Source organism: Salvelinus namaycush, chromosome 40, assembly GCF_016432855.1.
Source record: "Salvelinus namaycush isolate Seneca chromosome 40, SaNama_1.0, whole genome shotgun sequence".
Lineage (NCBI taxonomy): Eukaryota > Metazoa > Chordata > Actinopteri > Salmoniformes > Salmonidae > Salvelinus > Salvelinus namaycush.
The window spans coordinates 23,297,089-23,306,277 of NC_052346.1; the positions used below are offsets into that span (position 1 = coordinate 23,297,089).

General features: G+C 41.3%; 1 long non-coding RNA gene across 1 annotated transcript; it reads right to left on the reverse strand.

Moving 5' to 3' along the window:
* Window positions 1–531: 531 nt before the first annotated feature.
* Window positions 532–8,583, reverse strand: LOC120033106. Its single transcript, XR_005473929.1, has 2 exons — window positions 8,462–8,583; window positions 532–657 (listed from the first exon to the last, which is right to left on the reverse strand). It is a non-coding gene; the product is annotated as an uncharacterized LOC120033106 (long non-coding RNA).
* Window positions 8,584–9,189: the final 606 nt, after the last annotated feature.

Here is a 9,189-nt window from a genome sequence, read left to right on the forward strand (position 1 = left end):
ATGGCTTCTCCCCTGAATGTATACGTTCATGTGATTTTAAGTTGGAAAGTTGAGAGAAACTAGTTCCACAGTAAGAGCAGAAGAAAGGCTTCTCTCCTGTGTGTGTTCTCTGATGAACTTTTAGCTGAGAGTATGTTTTAAAACATTTTCCACAGTCAGAGCAGTAATAAGGCTTCTCTCCTGTGTGTGTTCTCTGATGAACTTTTAGCTCATATAATGTTTTAAAACATTTTCCACAGTCAGAGCAGGAGTGTGGCTTCTCCCCTTTATGTATACGTTCATGTGATTTTAAGTGGGAAAGATGAGAGAAACTAGTTCCACAGTCAGGGCAGAAGAAAGGCTTCTCTCCTGTGTGTGTTCTCTGATGAACTTTTAGCTCATTTGATGTTTTGAAGCATTTTCCACAGTCAGAGCAGTAATAAGGCTTCTCTCCTGTGTGTGTTCTCTGATGAACTTTTAGCTCAGTTGATGTTTTGAAGCATTTTCCACAGTCAGAGCAGGAGTAAGGCTTCTCTCCTGTGTGTATTTTTAGGTGTATTTTTAGCTTTGATAGAAATGGGAAAATCTCTTCACAGTGTGGGCAGTGATGAGACCTCTTAGCTCTCTGATCTTCCTGCTGTTGCTCTCTGGATGTAGAGAATGTCTCAACATGGTAACCTGTGTGAACATCAGAAGAACCAGTCAGTTGGTGTGATATACATGTTAATCAAATGTATTTTATGAAGCCCTTTTTACATCAGTAGTTGTCACAAAGTGCTTAACCTGTCTGGTACAAGTGGGACGCTAGCATCCCACCTCGACAACAGCCAGTGAAATTGCAGGGCGCCAAATTCAAAACAACAGAAATCCCATAATTAAAATTCCTCAAACATACAAGAATTTTACACCATGTTAAATATAAACTTCTTGTAAATCCAGCCACAGTGTCCGATTTCAAATAGGCTTTACGGCAAAAGCACACCAAACGATTATGTTAGGTCAGCACCTAGTCACAGAAAACCATACAGCAATTTTCCAGCCAAGGAGAGGTCTAATCACTAACCTTTGATGATCTTCATCAGATGGCACTCATAGGACTTCATGTTAAACAATAAATGTTTGTTTCGTTCGATAAAGTTAATCTTTATGTCCAAAAACCTCATTTGAAATTGGTGTGTTGTGTTCAGAAATGCATTGTCTCAAACAAAGTGAAAGTGCAGAGAGCCACATCAAATAACAGAAATACTCATCATAAACATTGATAAAAGATACAAGTGTTAAACATACGAATACCGATAAACTTCTCCTTAATGCAACCGCTGTGTCAGATTTCAAAAAGGCTTTACGGCGAAAGCACACTTTGCGATTACGTTAGTTCAGCGACTAGACACATAAACCCATACAGCCATTTTCCAACCAAGGAGAGTGTCACAAAAGTCAGAAATAGCATTAAAATTAATCACTTACCTTTGATGATCTTCATCTGGTGGCACTCCCAGGTCTCCATGTTAGACATCAAATGTTCGTTTTGTTCGATAAAGTTAATCTTTATGTCCAAATACCTCCGTTTTGTTCAGAAATCTAAAGGCACAATGCACGCTCTCAAAACCAAGACGAAAAGTCCAAAAGGTCCAATTAAAGATAGTAGAAACATGTCAAACGATGTTTAAAATCAATCCTCAGGTTGCTTTTGTCATAAATAATCAATAATATTTCAACCGGACAAAAGCTTCGTCAATGGAAAAAGGTAAACAAGAAATGCGCGCTCCCGATCATGTGCTTGGTTCATGGATGGAAATTTCCACTGTCCTCCCATTAAAGCGGTGTATCTCCCTAATTTTTCTGAGTAAAAGCCTGAAACAAAGCCTAAAGACTGGTCACATGTTGAGGAAGCCATAGAGATCGTGAACTGGGTCCTAAGTCTTTGTATGGTGGATAGGCTTTCAATGGAAAACCAGCCTTTAAAAAAAGAATAGTACTTCCTGGTTGGATTTTCCTCAGGTTTTCACCTGCCATATCAGGTCTGTTATAGTCAGACATTATTTTAACAGTTTTGGAAACTTTAGAGTGTTTTCTATCCACATCTACTAATTATATGCATATCCTAGCTTATGGGCCTGAGTAGCAGGCAGTTTAAATTGGGAACGCTTTTCATCCAAAATTCCAAATGCTGCCCCCTACCCCCTAAATCCCCAAAGAGCAAGCAATGCAGATGTAGAAGAACAGTGGCCGAAAGAAACTCCCTAGAAAGCAGGGACCTAGGAAGAAACCATGGTTCAGAGTGGTGACCAGTCCTCTTCTGGCCAAACCGGGTGACAGGTAGCCTAGTGGTTAGAGCAACCGAAAGGTTGCAAGATCGAATCCCCGAGCTGACAAGGTAAAAATCTGTCATTCTGCCCCTGAACAAGGCAGTTAACCCACTGTTCCTAGGCCGTCATTGAAAATAAGAATTTGTTCTTAACTGACTTGCTTAATTAACCTGTTTGGGCGCATGTCCAAACGCTAGTGGGACACCGACAACAACATCCGGTGAAATTGCAGAGTGCGAAATTCAAAATACAAAAATCGTAATATTAAACATTCATGACAATACAAGTGTCTTACATCATTTAAAAGCTTCTTGTTAATCCAACTGCGTTGTCAGATTTCAAAAAGGCTTTACAGAGAAAGCATACCATGCGATTATCTGAGGACAGCGCACCACGTCAAAATACTTTTTAAACCAGCACAGGCGTCACAATATCACAGACATCAATAAAACAAATCACTTACCTTTGAAAATCTTCCTCTGATTGCAATCCCAAGGGTCCCAGCTACACAAAGAATGGTCGTTTTGTTCAATAAAGTCCATCATATCCCAAAAATGTCAGTTTAGATGGCGCGCTTGATTCAGTAATTCACTCGTTCAACATGCACACAAACCAATCCAAAAAGTTACCGGTAAAGTTCGTCCAAACAAGTCAAACGATGTTTCTAATTAATCCTCAGGTATTCTAATATCTAAATAAACAATAATATTTAAGACGGAGAATAGTGTGTTCAATAGCGAAGATAAATAACGAAGAGCGCACTCTCGTTGATGCACGCAACATGACTACTTTTCTAATGGGGGACACCTTGGAAAAACTACAAATACCTGAAACCCATTCTAAAGACTGTTGACATCAAGCATTTAAAATACATGTGACCTCAAAAAATAAAAATTCCAGATGGATTTTCCTCAGGTTTTCACCTGCCATATCAGTTCTGTTATACTCACATACATTATTTTAACAGGTTTAGAAACTTCAGAGTGTTTTCTATCCAATGCTATCAAGTATATGCATATCCTAGCTTCTGGGCAGTTTACAGGCAGTTTACTTTGGGCACGTCAGTCATCCGAAATTCCGGACAATAACCAGTATGCTAAGGAAGTTAAATAAAGGTAATAAAAAAATAAAAAAAATACACTACCATTAGTGGTGAAATGAATGAATAAATTCTAAAGATTGGAGTCACTTACAAATGTCCTTGTTCTTGAAAGAACAGCACATTTTTTGTCCATTCAAATAATGTCAAATTGATCAGAAATACAGTGTAGACATTGTTAATGTTGTAAATGACTAATGTAGCTGGAAACGGCTGAAGATCTCGTACAACGCTGTGTAATATTCCCTTCAAAGAACAGCGCAAACAGTCTCTATCCAGAATAGTGTCTAGACTATTGTAGCTGGAAACGGCTGAAGATCTCGTACAACGCTGTGTAATATTCCCTTCAAAGAACAGCGCAAACAGTCTCTAACCAGAATAGTGTCTAGACTATTGCAGCTGGAAACGGCTGAAGATCTCGTACAACGATGTGTAATATTCCCTTCAAAGAACAGCGCAAACAGTCTCTATCCAGAATAGTGTCTAGAAGGCCAGCATCCCGGAGTCACCTCTTCACGGTTGACGTTGAGACTGTTGTTTTGCGTGTACTATTTAATGAAGGGGCCAGTTGAGACGTCTGTTTCTCAAACTAGACACTAATGTACTTGTCCTCTTGCCCAGTTGTGCACCGGGGCCTCCCACTCCTCTTTCTATTCTGGTTAAAGCCAGTTTGCGCTGTTCTGTGAAGGGAGTAGTACACAGCCTTGTACGAGATCTTCCGTTTCTTGGCAATTTCTCACATGGAATAGCCTTTATTTCTCAGAACAATAATAGACTGACGAGTTTCAGAAGAAAGGTCTTTGTTTCTGGCCATTTTGAGCCTGTAATCAAACCGACAAATGACCCAGATACTCAACTAGTCTAGTGGTTAGAGCGTTGGGCTCATAACCGAAAGGTTGCAAGTTCGAATAACCAAGCTGACAAGGTACAAATCTGTCGTTCTGCCCCTGTTCCTCGGCCATCATTGAAAATAAGAATTTGTTCTTAACTGACTTGCCTAGTTAAATTAGGCAAAATAAATAAAAAGAAGGCCAGTTTTATTGCTTCTTTAATCAGAACCACAGTTTTCAGCTGTGCTAAGATAATTGCAAAAGGGTTTTCTAATGATCAATTAGCCTTTTAAAATTATAACCTTGGAGTAGCTAACACAACATGCCATTGGATCACAGGAGTGATGGTTGATGATAATGGGCTTCTGTACACCTATGTAGATATTACTTCTTTTTTTTAAAAATCAGTTTCCAGCTACAATAGTCATTTACAACATTAACAATGTCTACACTGTATTAATGAGCAATTTGATGTTATTTTAAAGAATGTACTTTTCTTTCAAAAACAAGGACATTTCTAAGTGACCCTAGATTTTTCAACGGTAGTGTATGTATTAATTTCAGTAGGCTGTATGGGAATGGGGAAAAAACTATTCTAAAACTGGGTAGGAGTCAAAAACTAAAAAGAGGCAAAAGACGTGAAAATTATGAGCTATATCATCCTCCACTCACTATCACAAGAGTTAGTAACTATACAGACTCATTTCATATAACTTAAAAACACTGGCAGTTTGTCTACTTCACTTCCTTAGTCTACACTCTGAGCACTCCAGATAACCCAGTGAATAAAACAAATGCTGGCAATACTGGTGTCATCCATACAAGTCTTAGCAGCATGAAATAACATCTACAATGCATTCAAAATTATTCAGACCCCTTGACTTTTTCCACATTTTGTTACATTACAGCCTTATTCTAAAAATTATGAAATTGTTTTTTCTTCTTCTCAACAATCTACAAACAATACCCCATAATGACATCACAATACCCCATAATGACAAGGGCAAAAACAGTTTTTTAGAAATAACTGAAATATTACATTTACGTAAGTATTCAGACACTTTACACAATAGTTAGTTGAAGCACCTCTGGCAGTGATTACAGCCTTGAGTCTTGTTGGGTATGAAGCTACAAGCTTGGCACACTTGTATTCAGGGAGTTTCTCCCATTCTTCTCTGCAGATCCTCTCAAGCTCTGCCAGGTTGGATAGTGAGCGTCTCTGCAAAGCTATTTTCAGGTCTCTCCAGAGATGTTTGATCGGGTTCAAGTCCGGGCTCTGGCTGGGCCACTCAATGACATTCAGAGACTTGTACCGAAGCCACTCCCACGTTGTCTTGGCTGTGTGCTTAGGGTCGGTGTCCTGTTGGAAGGTGAACCTTCACCCCAGTCTGAGGTCCTGAGCACTCTCAAGTAGGATTTCATCATGGATCTCTCTATACTTTGCTACGTTCATCTGTCTCTTGATCCTGACTAGTCACCCAGTCCCTGCCGCTGAAAAAACATCCCCACAGCATGCTGCTGCCACCACCATGCTTCACTGTAGGGATAGTGCCAGGTTTGCTCCAGACATGACGCTTGGCATTCAGGCCAAAGGTTTCATCAGACCAGAGAATCTTGTTTCTCATGGTCAGAGTCCTTTAGGTGCCTTTAGACAAACTCCAAGCGGACTGTCATGTGCCTTTTACTAGGCAGTGGCTTCCGTCTGGGCACTCTACAATAAAGGCATGATTAGTGGAGTCCTGCAGAGATGGTTGTCCTTCTGGAAGATTCTCTCATCTCCATAGAGGAACTCTGGAGCTCTGTCAGAGTGACCATAAGAGTGGCCCTTCTCCCCCGATTGCTCAGTTTGGCTGGGCGGCCAGCTCTAGGAAGAGTCTTGGTGGTTCCAATCTTCTTCCATTGAAGAATGATGGAGGCCTCTGTGTTCTTGGGGACCTTTAATGCTGCAGAAATGTTTTGGTACCGGTCCCCAGATCTGTGCCGACACAATCCTGTCACGGAGCTCTATGGACAAATCCTTCGACCTCGTGACTTGGTTTTTACTCTGACATGCACTGTCAACTGTGGGACCTTACATAGACAGGTGTGTGCCTGTCCAAATCATGTCCAATCAATTGAATTTGCCACAGGTGGACTCCAATCAAGTTGTAGAAACATCTCAAGGATCATCTCATAGCAAAAGGTCTGAAAACTTACCTAAATAAGCAATTATTATACACACTGCTCAAAAAAATAAAGGGAACACTAAAATAACACATCCTAGATCTGAATGAATGAAATGTTCTTTTTAAATACTTTTTTCTTTACATAGTTGAATGTGCTGACAACAAAATCACACAAAAATTATCAATGGAAATCAAATTTATCAACCCATGGAGGTCTGGATTTGGAGTCACACTCAAAATTAAAGTGGAAAACCACACTACAGGCTGATCCAACTTTGATGTAATGTCCTTAAAACACGTCAAAATGAGGCTCAGTAGTGTGTGTGGCCTCCACGTGCCTGTATGACCTCCCTACAACGCCTGGGCATGCTCCTGATGAGGTGGCGGATGGTCTCCTGAGGGATCTCCTCCCAGACCTGGACTAAAGCATCCGCCAACTCCTGGACAGTCTGTGGTGCAACGTGGCATTGGTGGATGGAGCGAGACATGTCCCAGATGTGCTCAATTCGATTCAGGTCTGGGGAACGGGCGGGCCAGTCCATAGCATCAATGCCGTCCTTTTGCAGGAACTGCTGACACTCCAGCCACATGAGGTCTAGCATTGTCTTGCATTAGGAGGAACCGAGGGCCAACCGCACCAGCATATGGTCTCACAAGGGGTCTGAGGATCTCATCTCGGTACCTAATGGCAGTCAGGCTCCCTCTGGCGAGCCCATGTAGGGCTGTGCGGCCCCCCAAAGAAATGCCACCCCACACCATGACTGACCCACCGCCAAACCGGTCATGCTGGAGGATGTTGCAGGCAGCAGAACGTTCTCCACGGCGTCTCCAGACTGTCATGTCTGTCACATGTGCTCAGTGTGAACCTGCTTTCATCTGTGAAGAGCACAGGGCGCCAGTGGCAAATTTGCCAATCTTGGTGTTCTCTGGCAAATGCCAAACTTACTGCACGGTGTTGGGCTGTAAGCACAACCCCCACCTGTGGACGTCAGGCCCTCATACCACCCTCATTGAGTCTGTTTCTGACCGTTTGAGCAGACACATGCACATTTGTGGCCTGCTGGAGGTCATTTTGCAGGGCTCTGGCAGTGCTCCTCCTTGCACAAAGGCGGAGGTAGCGGTCCTGCTGCTGGGTTGTTGCCCTCCTACGGCCTCCTCCACGTCTCCTGATGTACTGGCCTGTCTCCTGGTAGTGCCTCCATGCTCTGGACACTACGCTGACAGACACAGCAAACCTTCTTGCCACAGCTCGCATTGATATGCCATCCTGGATGAGCTGCACTACCTGAGCCACTTGTGTGGGTTGTAGACTCTGTCTCATGCTACCACTAGAGTGAAAGCACCGCCAGCATTCAAAAGTGACCAAAACATCAGCCAGGAAGCACAGGAACTGAGAAGTGGTCTGTGGTCACCACCTGCAGAATCACTCCTTTATTGGGGGTGTCTTGCTGATTGCCTATAATTTCCATCTGTTGTCTATTCCATTTGCACAACAGCATGTGAAATGTATTGTCAATCAGTGTTGCTTCCTAAGTGGACAGTTTGATTTCACAGAAGTGTGATTGACTTGGAGTTACATTGTGTTGTTTAAGTGTTCCCTTTATTTTTTTGAGCAGTGTATATATAGTTATATAATAAGGACATCAGTCAATTGAAATGAATTAGGCCCTAACCTGTAGATTTCACAAATGTGCAGTAATTCAAGAAGATTTAAATGCATATTCCCATGAAATTGATTGAGATCGAACGATTGGCATGCAGAAACAGCTTGGTCATTTCACTGGTAAAACGCAAAGAATTATAATTCAATATTGACAGTGATGATGCCATGGCCTATTTTGAAATGAGGTATGCCTAACTTGGTGATTGAGGGTATTAAACATTTTCAACCTTCTTGAGACAATGTGTGGGTAAAGGCAGGCGTTACAAGTTTTACAAAGTTTTGCTTCGCTGTGAAGTCTTGAGTTGTTCAGGGATGTGTGATGTCAGAATTACAGAATTCAACCTAGCAATAGACTGGGTCATAACTTATGGAGGTCTAATTTATGAAGATAACTTATAGAGAGAACCAGCTCTTACCATGACTAACAGTTGTCCTAATCTTCTCGTCCTCTTCTTCAACTTTAATGTTGACATTCAGCTCCAGTGTTTGACTGCAGTCCTCCAGCTTCACTGATGCCATCTCTGGATTCTGCGGTGCAAACTGGGCTCCACTGTCACAATCAGGACCCAGTGACTGTAGGTTTCTACTCAGTGTGGAAGGAGAGAGGCAGGCTGGGTTTGTGCTCACTGTTGATGTTACCGGCCTCAGACTTAATCTGAGTCGGCCTGTATTAATAAAGACAAACGGACACAAAATTTATTTTCTTGACAGTTCTGGCACTTTATTCTGTATAATTATTTTCTATTTTTTCTTGTTCAATTATCTCATTTCAGCATCCTTGACAAAACATTCATTCACATTAGACAAAGTACACATTTTAAATTGCACAACATAAGTGCACTTAATCTATAGATTTCCTAAATTCACATAAATGCATAAATGACTCAAAAACCATTTAGTACAAGATTGCAGTATGATTTAGGCAGCACTATGTACCATTTTATGAATAACCTTGTCTTCACTGTATTATTTCACTCACAAAAAACAATTGTATTTCCCATTCACACCATAGTAAGAATAATCAGGGATCGTACAGTGGCAAGTCAAATTCAAGAACTTAAGTACTTTTTCAAGCACTAATATTTATTTACTTTAAGCCTCGTGTGAAAACCCTGAATTATAGATAAATATAGAAACAACTGAA